The sequence below is a fragment of the Ursus maritimus genome, unplaced genomic scaffold (genome assembly GCF_017311325.1).
Source record: "Ursus maritimus isolate PB19 unplaced genomic scaffold, ASM1731132v1 scaffold_3, whole genome shotgun sequence".
NCBI classification, from domain to species: Eukaryota; Metazoa; Chordata; class Mammalia; order Carnivora; family Ursidae; genus Ursus; species Ursus maritimus.
The window spans coordinates 49,043,080-49,061,595 of NW_024425563.1; the positions used below are offsets into that span (position 1 = coordinate 49,043,080).

Genomic DNA, 18,516 nt, shown 5'->3' on the forward strand with positions numbered 1-18,516 from the left:
GAGCTTCCTGCCAATCTCAAAACACACTACCATTTCAGGCTTCAGAAGCATCAGGAGTCAAATTCACTGCCCACAAGGTTATTTGGAGGAATAGAGTCTCTGAAGAATGATTAAGTAGAAGCCAGAAGGCCAAACTAAGTCGTCCAGTCAAACTGACTTAAAAGTTAAGGGTCAGGGAATTGAGATGACTACCCACCCGCTCACCGTACGCTCTTTTCCTTCTCATCCTGAACAGTGGGGGAAAAGCAATTCCAAAGGGAGGAGGACGACAGAGAGACGTACACACAATATATATAGTACACACAGGTCAAACACATCACATTTGCTTATGCATACACGCATACAGACCAGACACATCACGTTTGCCTCATCTGTGTGGTACACTGAGGAGAACAGCGCAGAGAATCGAGCTCCAGAAGCCGCGTTCCCTTGCAGGCCTGGGCCGGGTAGCTGTTACCTTCACTAACTAAAGGAATAGGACCAAAGGCAGTGGACCAACACCCACGATCAGAGGCTGGCCACCTGTTGGGCAGATACCCAGACCCCCACTTCACGGTAGGCTGTGACCCCCTGGCGCGTCCGAGGGAAAGCCACAGACTTGGGGAGCACTTGGCCTCCTGGCTCCTTAGGTCAAAACCTCGGCTCTTGGTGGTGCCTGGAAGCTTCACTGTGAGTTTCAATTAGTTCTGAGAGGACCTGCAGGGCTTGAGTAAATTAAAAAGCAGAGCTTAGCAGTATTTTAAACGGGAAGTACCGTGTTTTCTGAAGTACTTCTGCGTGTTAATATCATTCTCTGAATGATAGCTTCTTAATAAGCGTCATTTCATTGGTAGCATATTGTCATGCTAATAAACAATGGGATTTGTTGTTGAAAAGAAAAGCCCCGCCGAACGTCTGCATGGCTAATTTACCTTCTGTGTTAACATCACACATTTGCGTAGAATTGCTGAGGACTGAATTGCTAAGCATTAAGAGATAGGCGGTAGGTCTAGGAAGAAGTGCTCAGCATCTAGGGGTGGGAGTTAATAGGATCAGGGGGGTCACCACTCCTCTTTCTGGGCTCGGGAGCAGACATCAATAATCACACGAATCTATCGCAGAGCTTACCAACACCCCCAGCAGGAAACGGCACCTCAAAATTGTCCTGCAGACGGCACCCTACAACCTGAGACTTGACACAAACACAATGAAACCTATTTGCGTATAGGGGCCTTATCTGCCTACTAAATCAGGTAGTTTATTATGTGCTCTTCAAAGAATGACAAGAAGTCTCCTTAGATGTTACTTCTGCTGTTCGCCAGTGGCTGAGATTGGAAACCATCCTCCCCAAGTAATTAAACGACAATGGCTTATTAAATATTTTGAGTCCTTTGCACTTTTTCCTGGATACAATCCAAAGTGGTGCAATGTAGGGATTCGTAACGGGGCCTATGAACCCCCAAGTGACCCATATGTATAACTGGAGGATCTATGATCTCAGATGTGAACAAATACATGTATTTCTATTTTCACTACCTTCTAACTGAAATTTAGCATTCCCTTAATGATGAGGGTCGGCAAGAAATCAGAATTAGGACCTGTGATTTTGTCATTAACAGAAATCACAGATTTCAGGGTCGCCTGGGTGGCGCAGTCGTTAAGCGCCTGCCTTCGGCTCAGGGTGTGATCCCGGCATTCTGGGATCGAGTCCCACATCGGGCTCCTCCGCTGGGAGCCTGCGTCTTCCTCTCCCACTCCCCCTGCTTGTGTTCCCTCTCTCGCTGGCTGTCTCTGTCAAATAAATAAATAAAATCTTAAAAAAAAAATCACAGATTTCATACCCCATTGCAGTTGTTGCAGACATTGTGTAGAATCACACTTGTTCATCACGACTCTGAAACGACAATAAGGCCAGAGCAGCTGCTAGTTACTGTTCTTTACTGTGCCATTCTAGAAGCACATGTGATCCTAGACCACACACTTGTGGGGTTTTTTGAAGAATATTTTGATAATTTCATTTTGATATAGTTGGTCTTCTTTGTTATTGCATATATGTTACTTTAACACTAAAAACATGATTCCAGAAGAGGGTCTATGAATAGAAAGGACCCTCCCTTCAGACGAGGAGGCCTGGGCTCCAGTCCTTGCTAAAGATTTTCGTCAAGCCCTCTCTTCTTTTTTTCTTTTTGCCTTTTTTCTATGATAAAATTCATAGAACATAAAATGCACCATAGCAAGGTGAACAATTCAGTGGATTTTCAACCTATTGATGAGGTGATGCAACCGCTCCCACCGTATAATGCCAGAACATTTCCATCACCCCAAAAGGAAGCCCCATCCTGTTAGTAGTCACCCCCCACGTTCCCTCCCTCCAGCCGCCGGCAATCACCAATCTGCCTTCTGTCGCTATGGATTTGTCGAGTCTGGACACGGCCTACAAATGGAGCCATAAATATGTGACCTTTGATGTCTGGCTTCTTTTGCCCTGCATAATATTTTGGGGGTTCGTCCACGGCGTGGCGTGTGTCGGGCTTCGCTCCTTTCTATGACTGAGCAATACTCCATCGTATGGATGTCCCACGCATTGTTGATCCGTCTGGCTGAGTTCTTTATCACTCTTCATTTCTACACTTTTCCACATGAAGAGATGAGGGCAGATCACAGCCAAGAATTCTTCCGGCTTGCAAACCCTGATTTTCTTCCCCCGCCTAGTCTCTGCTGTCTTGTTTGGCATAAAGCTCTGCTTAGATTGGCTCCTGGTCTCCGTCCTCAAAGATTGGCCTATCAAATTCCTGGGAACACATTTTTAAATTTCATCTGCATATCCAAAAAAAAATTTTTTTTCATTGATCTGGAGATCTTACTTAATTTAAGCCTTGTGGGTTAACAATCTAAAATGGACGACCGCTCCTTCTTCCCCAGTTACGGTTACAACACCACAGCAACCACCAAACTGTGATGGGCTGGGCCCATGAGTAGGGGACTGAATTTTTTGAAGCCCATTCAACAGAAAACTCCTTTTTAAAAATCCACGGCATGCTGTACGCCCTAGGGAACAATTCAAGGTCTTATCCTCAGGTTCTCACTCTGCCACTCTCAATGCTTAATTCTGGAAAAAAGAAATTTCACCTGTCACTTTAAAATTTCAGCAGATGTCTACAGCTTATTTCCACAAGCCTGTAAAGGATCAGAAAGATAAAGGAGGAAAGGGCTCACGGAGATAAGGGACTACCAATAAATCCTCAAACTGTGTAAGTAAAGAGTACTGTTAACAGAGTTTCTCTGAGGATCGGAGACAACTTCCTAACTCCTTGACTTTCACTCTTGTCTTTATTAGATTATAAAACAGCGTATACTAACTACAGTCAGAAGTAACACAAAGGCTTCTTACGCAGCACAACAAATACATATTTAATGTGAGAAAAGATTGTAAATTACACATATTATTCAGGTTTGTGCTATCACCCATCCCCCACATGCATAACAAAAAAGGAAGGCGCTATGTTTCATCCCCCCACCTTTCTTGCCATCAGCTGAGCCCTGTTCTGCTTTCAGCCCGTTCCTTTGTTACATAACCACACTCTGAATCCATTCTTTCATTCCCTTCCAAGTGCTTTCCATCACGCCCGCGGTGTCTGAACCTCATTACACCTACCGGCGCTCGGTGCTGAAGCATTTACTGCTCTGAGCCCAGCACATTCTTTGCTTGCAAATGCTTCAGATTCTTTTTCTTGGGAGATAAACCAAGAAATCTGCAAATTCATACCTAATCTGTCATGGCCCTGTCACCCGATGCAATCCTCTCCAAACAAAATCCTTTTGGTGAGAGGAAGACAATACCCCGGTTTCATAAATAATTTTTCCCACCAACCTTAATCTGCTGTCTATGAATATTAATGAGTCTCATCGATTCATGTCTTCATTTTATGTCCAATATTAGACACCTTCCCAGAAAGCTCGCTGTCAAGGTTGCAAAGGAGCCTATCGCACACTTTCACGTTAAATTAGCAAAATATAAAAGGGGAACTTCTTTGGCTTGTAGACTTCAAGAGGCACCACCCTGAGCCCTGCACGGGCCTTTTACATTGTTCCCAAATTAAAGGTCAGTCCTGGCAGGAAAGGGAGCGAGGTAGGTCACCTCAGTTCTTTTTCATCTCTTCCAGGCAGGGGTTGACCTGGTGAAAACATTTCAGAGACTCATTAAATGTGTTTCTTTTAACAATCTCAATTCCTTTGCTTGCTTTTTTTTTTTTTTTTTTTTTAATGCCTTCCTTGTTGGGTCTAGGTCTGAATTTTTGTGACATTCCGCTTGCTTTGGCTATTCTTGCTTTTACATTTTCTGCATACAGACCACAGATTAACTGGGATTGGTTCCAGGGTTGCTGCTGGCCTATAGGAAATCTTCTTGAAAATTAGGAGAGTGTTCTTCTGATAGACCAATCAGAAAGCACCATTCCCTCCAGATGGACATAGGAGAAAAAGGAGCTCCCTTTGGACAAACATATGAACATACGTGTGTAGCAGGACCCAGGGTCTGGTGAGGGGAGGTGGCTGCATGTCAGCACCCACTCCCTTTCCTCCCAGCTCCTTGGCTGCTTTCTCTGTTAAATCTTTCACTTATCTCCCTTAGCTGGTTTCTTGGATCCAAAGTGTTTGGGGGACGCCAGAAATTTGCCTTTTATGCTTTTATCCTTCTTTTTTTTTTTTTTTTAAGATTTTATTTATTTATTTGACAGAGAGAGACAGCCAGCGAGAGAGGGAACACAAGCAGGGGGAGTGGGAGAGGAAGAAGCAGGCTCCTAGCGGAGGAGCCTGATGTGGGGCTCGATCCCAGAACGCTGGGATCACGCCCTGAGCGAAAGGCAGACGCTTAACAACTGCGCCACCCAGGTGCCCCTGCTTTTATCCTTCTTAACTGCAATCCACCCTTTTCTTCTTTACTCATTTTCATAGCATTAATGTTAAACTGCTTGTTTATCTGCCAGGTTTTCCTGAAGCACCCTTAATTCATCTTTCCATCTTTGAGCAATTTGAGTAGAAATTCAAATGATATCCTTGGGTTTTTCATTTATCTGGTTGGTTGATTTTTTAAATACATGCTTTCATATGTTCAAAGACTTGCTTGCTGATAGCATTATTTGTTGCTTAAATGACAAACATATGGCCAGCTGCCAGAGGAGCTATGTTATTTGAGGAGGTCCAGGAAGCCTGGTCTAGGTCTAACTATACCCCTCTTTGCTTACCATCCGTGCCTAAAATTCTACCTTAATGCCATATTCTTTTGGATTAAGTAAATGCAGCCCTGTTGTAATATACTACACTTGGAAAAAACTAAGGAGATGGCATCAGTCATTGACACTTTAGTGAGAACTAGTTTATCAAATCCTATTCTGAGGGCAGCTGTATGAGAGAAGAAAGATGGTTTGGGGCATGTAATGTACTAACCCCCTAGTGGGAAGGCTTGATTAAGCTGGCAGAACACACTCTGAGCATTTTGGTCATTTTTAGGGATTCTGAAGAACAGGAGAGAAAAACTTGCACTTGCCTTGTTTTTGTCTAGAGTAATACAAGGATAGCTCTAAGAAATCTAACTTGGTATCAACTATTCAACAGTATTGATGTTTCCCAATGTGACTAAGGGTGAGACTCCTTTATTTAACTTGTTGGAGCAGCTGAGAATTCGGATTCCTTCCTTGGGCCTACACCAATCACTCCCTGTTCTGACCTCAATCTTTAGTATACACATTGAACTTCCTTGAAGGCCCAGGGTTGGTGATGTTAGCAGGGCAGGACACACACATTTAAGGAATTCATTTCTCACATGAATATGGCCATCTGTGGAAAGATCTATGGGAGACAGGGCATAGGCACCAAGAATACTGAAGAAATGAGGGTCCTTAAAGACCACTGTGAGTACAGTCCTGGGCCTCTCAAAGTGAGCTACTCACACATCTGAGGGTGCAAAGCCATGAGTTATACACAAATTAAATATGGTACATCTTCCTGGAGTGTCCTTTTACTAGATAATAACAAATTTAAAATGTTAGTTTTAAATTAAAACAAGCATGATTATACTATGGAACACAGCAGTCACGGGAATTTGAACAGGTACCAAGGAAAATGAATACATGATCACAGAAAACGAGCTTAGATTGTCTAGGCTTGTATTTTCAGAAATAATTTTGCATCAGAATCACCTGCAGAACTTCAAATGAAACTTCAAAACAATTCTGATGCCAGTCCCCTTTCCAAATGGATTCTAGTCCATTGATATTTCTCCAGAGCTCCTCTGGGGATTTGAAGGTACAGCCAGAGTTGAGAACCACCGAATGTGAGCCCAGCTAAGACTCAGAGGGGTGAAGTGATGGACCCAAGATCACACAACTCATTTATATTTGGCCATTGTTCTATCTATGATCTACTTCTCACTAAGATCAGCTGCATAACGTATGGGGCCTAGTGCTAAACAGAAATGCAGATCCCTTGTTATAAGTTGTTGAGAATTTTAGGACAGCAACAGCAGAGCATTTCCAAGCGCAGAGTCCTTCCAGGTGTGGGGCCCAGTGCGCATGCTCATGACGTCAGCCCTGCCCCTCAAAAAGCCTGAAGAGTCTGTTCAGCACTGCAGCCTTAAAGCAACCAGACAGATCTACAGGATGGGGAGGGACAGCGCCTTTCCCTACATTTCCCAGTTTATGGGGCCAGTTAACGCCCATGCACACGCGCGCACACACACACACACCTGGGCCTCTGGCAGAAGTGGTTAGCAGAGACTAAATGAGATTTTTCTAGTGTGAAAGCGTGTTTGCTTCTTCATCTAAATTGAGAATGAAACTGTCAGCTTTGACTCTGGCCCATGTTGGATGGATTATAATTCTCGTTTACATTTTCTCCCCAAACCACAACCTCCCTCCCTGTCCCCGCACAAATTCTCACACTCCTAAATCTTTGTCTGGAATTGTAGACTCAGATTACAGAAAATCATTTGATCCCAAATGAGTGAGGTCCCTCTCTGAAGTCCTTGAGCATATTTGTTGTGTTGGGGTGGGGTGGGCTGAGAACTAGGGGCTGAACACATGCCGAATCAGAGAAGGCAAGACCAGCAGAGCCCGATCAGATTGCAGAACCTCGGCGTGAGCCTCACACCGAGGAGGCTGTCCTCTCCTGCAGAGGGAGGACGCACACTGCGTGCGGGATGAAGACCTCTGTGAGGGGCGGCAGCAGAAGAGTGTGAAGTCCTGGGGGAGATGCGGGGAGGAGAGGACCAGGCAAACTGCTGCGGGAACCGAGAGTGCATTTGTTCTCGTGAGACCCAGCAGCCGGGCAAGGTACGGAGAGTTAACGAGCCAAGGGGAGGATGGGGGACACCAGGGAATTCAAAGTAAGTGAATGAAATTCTCATTACGTCGCCACTGGAATTAATATGCAAGCTCTCCTCTCTCCCGGGGCCTCTTTCTGGCACTGCTGCAATGAAGTATTTGGAGCCAAAGATGGAGGAAAACCCTAGAGAAAAGCAGGTGATTCATGTTCCTGGGAATTTGCATCCAACCCCGTAGAGGTGGCAGACGGAAACTAGAGCCTGCAAGACTGGGGAAGCTTTCTGAAAACTCCTGAAATCAGTAGCCGTCCAGTCCTGAGAGTGAGGACGCTCTGGTCAGATGGGTGTGGGCAGGACCCCACTTGCTTACCTGGACGGCCTCCTTGATGCTGGACCCCTGTCTGTATCTGATTTACTCAGGCTTATCCCTTAACAACGTCTGGAGACATTGTATAAAAACGACAAAGGATTCATTGAGACTTAGAAAAGCCATATGATGGAATACGCTAGAACCAGTGTGTTAAAGTGTACAACTGCCGGCCACACGCCCATGTAGGGAGGCGATTACACAAACCAAGTGCCAGTCCAGCCAGAAGGGTCTCGGCGCAGCGGCCAGAGTGTGCTCTTGGCTCAGGCAAACTTGAGTGCTGCTCCCACCTCTGTGTAATCAGAGGCCAAGAACCTAACCTCACTCAGTCTTGTTTTCTCCAACTAAAAAACAGTTGCGTTGAACACCTCTTTCATAAACTTGTCCTGAGGGTTAGATAAGGGGGAGTAGCTGTCGAGGTTTTTGCATGGAGCAGAGTCGGTATTCGGCGTTCGCACAGGCATGGTTGGTGCACAGTCGGTATTCAGTGATAACTATTATTGGCCATCCGTCCTCTCTCTCTCTGCCCTCAGCTGGGAATTAATGAAAACCTTAGCCAAGAGTGACTTAAAAAGGAGATGCTTTTGGCCAGGTTCTGTTCCACCCTTTTAACACATTCTTGCCCTAATCGTGCGTCCTCGGCCGGCCTTTTATGTGCAACAAACCCTTGTCCACAAAAAAGCCTCGCAGAATGGGCATCCCGCCACAGCAGGGCTGGTAGATTAGCCGAGAGGACAGACTTGTTTGCTGTTTGCAAACATTGCATCGTGAGTTGACAATGAAGTCCCGATTTGCTTCCTGATCGATTTGGACAATGCCGGAAAATGAGGTTGTCTCTTTCCTTTCCCCCAACGTGTGTCCAGTGAAGTGGCCCCACATTCGTCTCTCTGTGCTATCTTCTAGCAGCATGAGGGCTCCCGCAGAGCAGAACTTCTCCGGGGCTCCAGGCCCTTCAAAGATGCATCTTTGAGCATTTTGTTGCAAAATGAGAAAAGTTAAGGACAACGGAGAAAGTTTTCTTCAACAAAGCTTTCAATTGAAAGGACTCTCCTCTATGCTGAGAATATGGTTTACTTATGTTTTTGATATCAAGATGTGCTTTGTGTGGGTGTGAAACAATAGAGGAGCTGAAAGTGGTTATATTTTATGCCCTGACTTGGCAAAAGAATAAATAGGCAAACCCATGTTTCCCCCCATTACCACCCAATGTAAAAAAAAAAAAAAAAATTTACTGGCTCATGAAATAAGAAAGCTGGAAACCACTGATATGGACCACCCTGGCAGTTTAGGGAAAGAAAATAACTTCCAGATTAGCAGCTACCTGGAATATTTTCCCCCAGACTGAGGACCCCTGGGCTTTTGCTGCATAAATTACGTCATGTCTCCTATATACGGCAAATATGGCACATGAGGGTAAGAGGGGCCCTATGAGAGATCATGGGTCTCCCCAGTAGACCAACCATGTGCTAGTAAGGAGGGATGCCAGGGCCAAGGTGCTGCCCCCGTTCCTACCACAGATGTTCAAAGAACATCCTTCCTTCGTGTGAATAGCTCGGAGAACATCTGCTGCTGATGCTGACCCAGCACTTCCAAAATACTATGCTAATATTTAAAACATTTCTAAGTAAAACATCTTCTGTTAGAGCTTCAACTTCCACCTGGTTTTATCTGGGCTTGAGAGAACATTTTTTTTGGTGAGGGTCCAATATCGTAAAATTACTCCTTTCGTTACTTTAACCAGCAGGTCCCAAATTTCACTAGCCATGAGGTCACATTTCAAATAATATATTTTAAATTATGTGATGTCTTGTCCCATCTTCTTGTTTTTGCTAATGCTGCCTCGGCAAGTATTTCTAGACCTCTCAGAGAGGAGCCTGGATGGTTCTCCAAAGCTTTCTTGGGGGTTACCAGATGCTCCAGCCAGCCACTGGGCAACCCCCATGGCCCCAGGTCATCCACCCTTCCAGGCCTTTCCTGTCAGGCCTTGGTCTCCTCCTCCCTCTCTTCCCTTACCAGGCTTTTGTGATTAATTTCTGCTGTCCTCTCCTAGAACGACTGCTTGTTCAAGTCCTTGCCCTCTGCCAAAGTTCAGCTCAGATCACATTTCCTCTAGGAATTGTAAGATCTGTACTGTATACGTAGCCTCTTTTTCTCATTCTCCTGCTGCACTTTGTACCCCCAAAATCCAAGGTGCACGTGAGGAATATGAATGATTATTTATATGTCTATCTTCCTACCACTTCTAGCCACCATGTGAGCTCCAGGATGCAAGGGCTAGATCCTATTTTTTTTTTTTTTTTTGAACTCACCAAAGCACTGACTCTGTATATTGAACATAGTAAGTCTGGTAAATACTGGATAAAACTGAATTGCCTTAAATTCTCACTAAGGTGTAAATGACTGATTGTCATACCTCCCAGAATGTATAAGGAAAAAAACCCTTTGTTTCCTCCCAATAAGAATGTTGGCTCCAATTAGTCCATGGAGGGAAGAGACAGTTCTTGAACCTTTCAGGAAATCATGCAGGATGGACAGCCCGAACAGCACTCACGTGGCTGAAGTGCCAAAGAAGCACATGAATTCCTGACAAGAGTCCCCACTGTGTCCCCTACCAATCACTCCAAACAACAACACAGGCAGATTTTGTACACTATCAGCCTTATTTAGCCAGCTATCATTTCCTCTTAAAAAAAAAAAAAGAAGAAGAAGAGTTAAGGTCAAGTAGAAAAAAAATGCCTTTGAATTAAAATCTTAGCTTTTCTTTGAACATCCAGATGATTAAATGAGATCCAGACGAAAGCAGGCAATTTCCAAAAAATAAAACCCAGCCGGGGGTACTGCATTCCCTCATGCTTCTACCAGTAACCCTGTGGTAAAGTAAAGTAATGATTGATTCGGAGAGAATTATGGCTATTATAAACTGTAATCAGTGGTGGATGAGAATAATTACACAGGGAAAGGGGGGAAAAGCTGAAACATGGCTGAGCAGTGTTCTGATGGATGGGGAAGTCATTTCCTGGCCGTTAATGACTGATTTTTCAAAAGTCAGCACACAAGCTTTAATCCCAGAGGGGAGAAGGAGAAAGAAATGGCCACGTTATTAAGGATGCTACTGACTTAACCTTTCCAATTTTAATCTGAATATAGCTGATGCCTGTCCCCCTGTCTGTCCTTGCTCTTGTTCCTGCTATTGCAGACATACCCTCTGGCGGGGTGAGGTTAGGGCTGGCCTTTATCTGAGAGACAACACAGAGTTACGGTTGCACAGAGCTCCCCTAAATCGTGGGGGTGGGATATGGAGTCAGGGCGTCAGAAGTGTAAGGGCCACAGAAATCACCTGGTCTAGTCTGCTCGTTTTATAGGTGACCCCTGAGAGGTGAAGTGACTTGTCCAAGTCACACAGCCGAGGGACTTGAAACCTGAGGGGAGACTGCCCACACAGGAGCAGAAGGGAAACTGGTCTCATCACAGATCTCTGAGGGAGACAGCTTTGCCAAACCCATTTTGATCCTGGCACCAGCTCAGTCTCCTGCCCTCGGAGACAGACTCTGGAATTCTGCCTGCAGAAGTTGTTACTGAGGGAGGTTACAAGAGGTCTGAGAGAGCATGAGGCTGTGGAATGATCTATTTTGGTTTACAGATGAACAGTGAATCCTCTAATCTGTGACCCTAATGGACGGAGGGAGGGATCGGGGGGGAGACACTGAGAGAGAGTAAGTGAGAAAGAGAGAGAGAGAAGGAGGGAGGGAGGGAATGCAATTTATCTTATTTGCAGCCATAAAACAGGATAACTGATGGAAAGAGACTAGAAGTCATAAACTGTGTAAAGCAGGACCGCCAGAGTTAGTTGGTGACAGACAGTCCCCTTCAGAGCCCTATGACTTTGAAGAGCCTTTCGAATAGCTTCATGAAGTACTGAGCTTCTCTCTGCTTCTGCCAGAGCCCCCTTAAGTGGAGAAGATGCGTGATGGTGAATGGTGTGGGACAAATTCTAGCAACCTCTCCCCTCTCTCCTACCCAAGGACAAAGCCCATCAGGAGGAAAGGAAGGATCATGTTCTAAGAACACATGACTGCCTCTGAGGCTAAATTATGTCAAGATATAAGATCAGGAATGTCCAGATGCTGTTTATCCCATCTTAATTAAATTTGGACTTCTTTGGGGGAAAAATACCTCAGTTCCAGGAAAAGTTGTTTTGATTCTGAGGCTGTTTGGATTCTGTTTTACGAAAACAAACATTTTAATCAAGATGCCATCATCCCTAGATTTTCACTGTGAAGGTATCTTTTGAAGCAAACTCTCTTGAGTTGAGATATGTCCTTAATAATATTCTATTCAATGCTGTCGAATAATCTTGGTTTTTTCTCTGTTCTCATTTTTAGTTTCCTGAAAGTATTTCAAACAGGATCAATTCCTTTTCAGACACACTTTACAGTGATGCTTTGAGAAACCATTTGTCCATCTGGTATTCCTTTCCCCTCCTTCAGGTAAGCACACCTCACTCTTTCCTTTAGGGAACCATGCCTCCCCTATTCCATGGGATCCTGATAGATCTACAAATACTAAAATTGCATCCCGCTACACAGCACCCCACCCCACTCCACAGGCACTCTGTGCCCCCCTGTGCAGAGGGGGCATGTGATCCTGATGGGCCAGGCCAAGCCCTCTCTTCCCAAGCCAGAGGGATTAGCTTTGAAATGGCCATCTTTCTTGAGACTTTCTATGTAGATGCGAGAAAGAGTGTGTACGCCTCTTCAATTTGGAATAATAGCCATTAGGATATGGTCTTTGAGCTGCCTGGACTATCTTTCCATTTGTAGAGAAAGAGCCACAGGAAGAGAGAGAGAGAAAGAGACTAACGACTGACCTTATATGTCATCCAAGCCCCTGGATCCTGCAGAACCTGACTTTTTAAATCCCATAACCCTAGACCCCCCAGTTATGGGAACTGACGGACTCTCTGGTGTAAGCTAGATGAAATTGGGTTACTCTTTCTCATTACCTAGAGTCCTGACAAAGACTAAGACTTTTCATTGGGCCTGCTCTGATTTAAATTTTGGCCAGAAGGCCTAGTACTTATTTTTTTTTATTGAAATATTTATAATGAATTACTGTGCTAGTAACAAAGGGCTATATAGTACTTCATAGAGCAGAAAGTAAACATATCTTTTGACTATAACTTTGATTTCCAGCTCACTATGCATCTAGTTACAACCAGTCTTTGAATTACATGTTCTGAATGAACAAAACAAATGACTGAACAGATGGATGGGCTAAAAGTCTTCCAGATATCACCCAGCACCTGCTGCAAGCCTCCATGCTGCTGGAGAGTTGTTGGAATGACCAACTCTCTTCCTTAACCATACACACACACACACACACAAACACAAACCAACATTATCCTACAAGGACTAACCTTGTAGAAAAATAACAAAAGCTCTCTAAAGAAAATATTTGGAATAACTGTTTGACATGTGATTTATGAGGAGTGCCATTCCCTCACGGGTAATACCAAAGGTGGGACCAAATTTTAAGAACTCCAAAGGGGTGCAGAAACTCCAGGGAGAAAATTCAGATATCTAGATTTTCCCTTTCCTTTGGGACCCAACCTTCCATATCTTTAAGGATTAGGTCATACATAATGAAGCTCTTCTTCTAACTCTCTTTTTTTTAAAGATTTATTTATTTATTTTAGAGAGAGAGAGAGAGTGCGCACATGAGCAGGGGATGGGTCAAAGGGAGAGGGAGAGAGAGAATTTCAAGCAGACACCCCTCTGAGTGCAGAGCCTGATGTGGGGCTTGATCTCATGACCCTGAGATCATGACCTGAGCCGAAAGCAAGAGTTGAACGCTCAACTGACTGAGCCGCCCTGAAGCCCTTCCTCTCTTATAGGTTCTGCCCTGCTCTACACAGAGCCATCAGTGTGAGAGCAGGACATGCGCTGAGGTGCAAGTCCTGAGAACTCTCAGGTGGAGGATGAGTGTTTCAGGCTGCCGGCCGAGGCATTCCTAAGGCTCTTCCCCATGGAGGACCCTCGGAGGCCACACAGCACAAGGGGTACTGTTAGAGGGAGCAGTGTCCGTGACTGGCAGAATAGGCCGGGGAGGGCAGCCGTGCCAGCAGAGCACATAAGGTCCTTTGTATCTGGCCCAGGCTTGCCCTGCCCCAAGAGAAAACATCCTACTCTGCCCTGTTCCGCTCCTATAAAGTGCAGTTTCTCACTTGGGAGGACAAAGAGAGGGAAGCTGCCCCTGGGCAGAAATATCAATTAAGGTCGCTGTCACTACAGTGGCACACAGCTTCTGCTCCAGGCAGGGCCTCCCCCATTTTATCCTGTCAAAGGTGGCCATCTTCACAAAAAATAAATGGATTATTCTGCAACAGTCCCTTGACCCCAGAAAATGGAAGACAAACCCTATTATAGCTAGTGGGTGGCCCTTTGTCTTATCTGTTGTTGACCTTCTGGGTGTGACATATTTCTGTGGGTTTCCCAGCAGGTCATTTGTCTGTATTTGTGGGTCTTTGAAGTTAATCATGATATGTATGTTATGTGTTATATGTATGTTATTACATGATTATCTCATATCTCATATATGCACACACAGAGTCATAGACACACATGGGCGTATACATTTATTCACATTTATTTATATAAGTGCATGGTGTGTATGTATATAACCACACACAGACACACCTGCCTTACCCATAATTGTCTCTTTGTCACACACAAAGTGTTTTGCAGATTTTTAAAACAAATGGCTTAAGTGACATTTCTGTTGCTAAAACTGAGAATGCTCACTGTAGAAAAATTAGAAGATGTGCAAATGTGTGAGGGGAAAAGAAATAGCACTGATAACCCCACTGAATAGCGGAAGCCTTCGTGCTTTATCCATTCCTGCCTTTCACATGCACATTGGAGGGCTATCCTTTTTTGACAGTTAGAATTGTGCTATGTACAATTCTGCACACCAGTCTTTTCCACTTAGTCCTATGGGAGGCATTTCCCCTACATTTATCAAAAAAATTTTAAGCCTACCTTACACATTTCTTTCCAGGAGCCTTCAGTAAATACGAGTGTGTGGTGTCTGGGTGGGACCAGGGAGCATGCTGTACCCTGCACCCTCTCTCTCTGAAATCGTCGCCAGGTCTCCCTGAACGAGATGAGGAGTGGACATGGCAGGTGCTCACGGGCACGCACTCCCTTCAACCCCCCCCCCCCCACACACACACACCCGGCCCCTGCACCAGTGTTGGACCCACCGCTTGCCCTGATCCAGAGCAGGCCTCTTGCTTTGCACGGGCAAAGTGCAGGTCCCTTACCTAGGAGGCGGGCAGGCAGCCCTGGTTCCAGATGGCCCCTGACACTTTCCCTGCAGGAAAAGCACCTGTGAGGCCCGCAGACGGAGGCTCAGACCATGAGCAGGCATTTCCCTTCCCACCTCTCCAGGGCATCTGCATTCTTAGGAGCCTAACAGCAGGCTGAAGGTGCTCACGGCTGTTTGTGTAAGTGACGGCTCCCTGTGTGGTGTGTATGTTATTCAGAGAAGCAGGGGGACGGACTGCCTGGGGGAAGAGTCTTGCCGAGTGCCTGAGTGAGTAATAGACTTTAGCGAGGGGTAGTAGCTCTCGGCTCAGCCACCCCAGGGCCTGGCTGCCCCCACCCCATCTGCATGCCAGCCTTTACCAGATCTGCTTCCATTTAGCTGGGCTCAGAAGCACCGAATTCAGAAAAGGGGGGGAAAAAAAAGACAAGACACAGGATAGAGAACAAACATTGTAAAGAAGTCTGTTAAGGAAAGATTTAGGCACAAAGACATTTTTATATATTTTTAAAGCACCAATAAATTCTTTCTCATAAAAATGACAGGAAACCAATTTGGAATGAAAGGGAGAAACTTACAGAGTTACCAGATATACTTGAAAGCAAATGAATACAAGAGAAAGAGCTGAACCCCACAGCAGTGATGGAAGTGAGAGGCTGGTTTGGCCTTTGCTGGCCCAGCCTGAACTCAGTGCCCTGGAGTAGCCTGACCCCAGGCCATCAGAAGGCGCCCTCCTGGAAGCTGTGCGGGTTGAGGTGGGGAAAGGGTCAAGGTGCGCTGGAGTCTCAGTGCCAACCTAGCTCAGTCCTGGAGATCTGCCCAGGGAGGTGTCTGCTGAAACCGGCCTTCCCCTCCCCAGGTCCAAGCAGATGCCCACAGCCAGGGAAGGGGCCCAGATGGGATCACAAGCCTCTGTGGTGTCTCTGAGTGAGTGCCTCTTACCCCTGAGTCTACTGTGTCGGGATTGTCTGGGACTCTGCATTCATTAACGAGGCCCTTCTCTCTTTCTGTTAGTTCACAACACACAGGAGATTTCTCCTCCTAAAATTTGAAACATTGACTTAAAAACAACCACCACCTCCTGATTCATTGTCTGCTCTCAAATCTTAGCTAAATCTTAAATTTGAGAAAATTGCTTTAAGACAAATGGTATCTGTTATGTAATTACAGAATTGACACACTTCTATTTTAAACATTTAGGAGAATTGAGAAAAGCATAAAATATTCACCCATACTCTTATCTGGAGACTCTGTGGTCTTTTCTTTTCTCTGCCTTCCTTCTTTTCCTTTTTCCCAGTTGAACTGGGATGGTAAATGCTAGACCCTTGGACTTTCCTAAAATTGGGGCATTTTTGAAAAGTCTCAGGAAGTGATCTGAAAACCATGGGACATCAGGATTAAAAATGTTGGGCGAATCCTGCTATCCTCTCCTCAGAGATGCTCAGAGAAGCCTTGCAGAAAATACCATCGTTGGGCTTGGTTTACAAAATCTCATGATCTTATTTGATTCCAGAATAATTTATTTCCTATAACATCCATTGCCATCCTGTGGAACCATTCTGAATACACGGCTTTGAGATTGCTGCTAAATCATGAAAAATTGGAACAGCCCGCTGTGTTTTCTTGTGCTGCTGGCTTGTATACTGTAAAGAGCAGCTGTTGGCAGCCCCAAGCCCTCATATGATGCTTTTGATTTGGGGCTGGCCTTTGAAATACCATTGATTGCAACTGAAGCTTGATACATTGGATAGTTTTATTATTGGACCTCCTCTCACTATTCTGTTGAAAACCTTTGGTGTTTTGTTTCCTAATGATTATCATCATCGTTATCACTAATGACATTTATTGAACATTTACAGCTTCCAGGCACTGTGCTGAGCCCTTTACATGAATTATCCTATTTAACCTCATACCAGCTTTATCAAGGAAACAACATTCTCCTTCTCATTTACTAGATAAGGAAACTGAGGTTCAAATTGGCTAAGTAATGTGCTTCCAAGTGGCTCCACTGAGATTGAAATCCACATGGCCTGTCTGTTGTTAACAATCATATGCTATTTGCTTCAAAAATCTCAGCTCCAAGGTTTGCAAACATCCACAGAAGGAGACTTAGTGTACACGATCTTAAGATTTTATGTATTTTTCTCTCAACATATGTATAGTCCTAATCAATCTAATTACCTAGTTGACTTCCCTCTCCCCTGTCCCTTTCCTTTCGCAATTACTTATTAAATTTCTATTAGATATGAAATGCTGAATCAAATGTTAAAGTGAATATTCAGTCTAAGACATGGGCTCCTCCCTTTGGAGGTTAACAGTCTAATGTAAGATCCCAATGAATAAAGTATTGACTGAAACAGAGCACATGTTTCCTTGAAAACCCAGAGGAATAGCATCTATATCAATGGGGGCCAGTGAGAACTTTCCAATGAAGGTGGCAAGAGAGGTAAGTTTTAAAGGGTAGGTGTCCATTAAGTAGGCCAAGGATTGCCATTCCAAGAATAGATGGGCATGCTCAAGGAATGGAGGCAGGAGATGGCCCCGGAGTTTGGAAAGCCACTAGTGCTGGAGGTGGGTTGGGCTGGAATGAAGGGCAGTGACCCTCATAGAGGGTCAGGCAGGGTCAGGTCCAGAAGGGATTCCGTGTGCTAAGCTGGGGGATTTTAGATGTACGGAGAATGAGATGATTGTTTGTGTTTTAAGGAACGCCCGTCCAACAGGGGGTTGCTGGGGAAGCTGCCTGAGGAGGAGGGATGAGGTATAGTGAGTTGAATACGGAACTGCCTGCCCTAAGGCAATGACCGTGTGGATGAACAAGAAGAGATAGATGAAGGAAAGATGCAGGAGGAGAAATTGAGAGGATCTGATTGACTTTTAGAGTGGGATGTGAGTGAGAAATGAAAATGACTCCTGGATGTTTGTGGTAATGATGGTGGTGGGAATGGAAAGCAGGGAAGACAGCCCTAGAGGATGGCCAGCACTGCTGACTGGGGATGCAAGGTGAGGTGGTGTGGGGCCTGCGTGTCCGGCTTAGACAGCTCCGTGGGGGATGGTACCATTGAGACAAGTTGGGCTTTTATCTCAAGAACCCTTCCTACTCTTTGACTTGTCCATTCTCCTAAAATTGTGAAACATTAATTTAAAAGAACCCCAACCTATATTTCTGTTTTCTGTTCTCAAATCTTAGCTACATTTTAAATTTGACAAAACTGTTTTCAGATAACTATTTTCATTACAGAATTAATACATCTATATTTATACATTTAGGAAAATTAAGAAAAGTATGAAATGTTTACCCGTACTACTACCTTAAAGAGACGTATCTGGAGGTCATGTATTTTCTTTTTCTCTGCACTCTCCCATACCTTCCCTCACCTTCTTTCCTACATGTTCACTTTATTTCACACATTTCCTATGTGTTCACTCATCTGTTTATTCAACTGATATTTACTGAACATCAACTGTATGCCAGGCACCATTGTAGGCATTGGGAATATAGCAATAAAAAAAAAAAACAGTACCTCAAGGA

The 18,516-nt window shown here is 44.8% G+C and overlaps 1 long non-coding RNA gene across 2 annotated transcripts in view; it reads left to right on the plus strand.

The window, feature by feature from the left end:
* The window catches only part of LOC103658908, a 251,229-nt gene that overhangs the window by 229,490 nt on the left and 3,223 nt on the right, over positions 1 to 18,516 (plus strand). For both annotated transcript variants that reach the window (XR_005838556.1, XR_567333.2), the window contains one exon: positions 12,047 to 12,151. This is a non-coding gene — a long non-coding RNA (uncharacterized LOC103658908). The remainder of the gene's footprint in view (positions 1 to 12,046; positions 12,152 to 18,516) is intronic.